This window comes from Ceratotherium simum, chromosome 24, assembly GCF_057802395.1.
Source record: "Ceratotherium simum simum isolate JZ-2026a chromosome 24, ASM5780239v1, whole genome shotgun sequence".
Classification (NCBI taxonomy): domain Eukaryota; kingdom Metazoa; phylum Chordata; class Mammalia; order Perissodactyla; family Rhinocerotidae; genus Ceratotherium; species Ceratotherium simum.
Genome location: NC_141923.1, coordinates 35,358,209 through 35,359,381, shown reverse-complemented (window position 1 = coordinate 35,359,381; position 1,173 = coordinate 35,358,209).

Below are 1,173 nucleotides of genomic sequence, written 5' to 3'. Positions count from 1 at the left end.
CGAGGAGCTTCCGGGGCCGCGGCGGGGTCCTCCCGCGTCGGAACGCCCACTCCCTTCATTCCGTCACTGTGGGAGCGCCGGGCGCGAAAGCCTGACGGAAAGTCCGGCATGCTGCGCTGCCCAGGCGAGTCCTGAGGGGGCAGCGGCGCGCCGGCGGGAGCGACAGCCCCGGGGCCCCGGAAATACCCAGTCCGGGGTTGGGGAGAGCGCCGCAGCGGGAAGGACTGTGGGGACCAGCGGGACGGGCAGCGCGGCCGCCTCTCTTCAGGGCCCCGCCTTCTGGCGAGGGGGGGGGAACGCTGCAGTGCATGCCGGGGGCTGTAGTTCGTAGCGGAAGACGCTCCGACTCGGAGGTCACTGGTTGCCCGGGGCGGTGGCTCTGCCCGCGCAGCGCCCGCCGGGGATGACGGTGACGCACAGCGGTTTGGTATCAGTGTGCTTCTGGACGTTATCTTCCTCGTCGGCGCACTGTTTGGCCACCCTGACTTCCTCGGTTCACGTCCTGACTAATGTTAGCTTTCAGCCCTGGAAAGATAGCCGGGCCGGGTTCCCGCCTGCCCTCGAGCGGTGAAGCACTTTTACTGGGGAGGTCAAGTGACCAGGGTCACATGCTTTCAGAAGTGGTCGCCGGGCAGTGTGACCCCCAAAATACGCCCTCAGCCTCTAGCGGCCGGGCTCGCCTGGTGCATTTGTTCACGCAGCAGGTGTTTGTTAATGTTCAGCGTAGTCATTGTGCAGGGGTCTGGGCATGTGTTAGTGAAGAATAATATATAATATAATGTGGTGAGCAAGGCGGACCCCTTCGTCAGGTCTCTTTCCGCAAGTTGTAGTGTTAACAGTTACAAAGTCCTTACCTGCACTCCACGTTTTCATGGTTCAAGTGGCAGGAAATTCCTCATGTTTTGCCTATGGAACCGGTTCAGAAATGTTTGCTTGGCAACGGAATACTTAAAACTGCCCACACATATTAAAAGACACGACTGCTCAGGGGGAAATGATTTTGTGATTTATATCTCCTGGATCCTTATTTTTATTAGACTGAGTTCATTGACTATTGATTCAACAAACTTTTGTTGAGCTCCTAATATTTATTGAGCATAGAGAGACAGCAGAATCTGAGGTTGTTAGTGGCAGTGTATTGTGATATGTCCCATAGCATTGTGTTATAGAAGG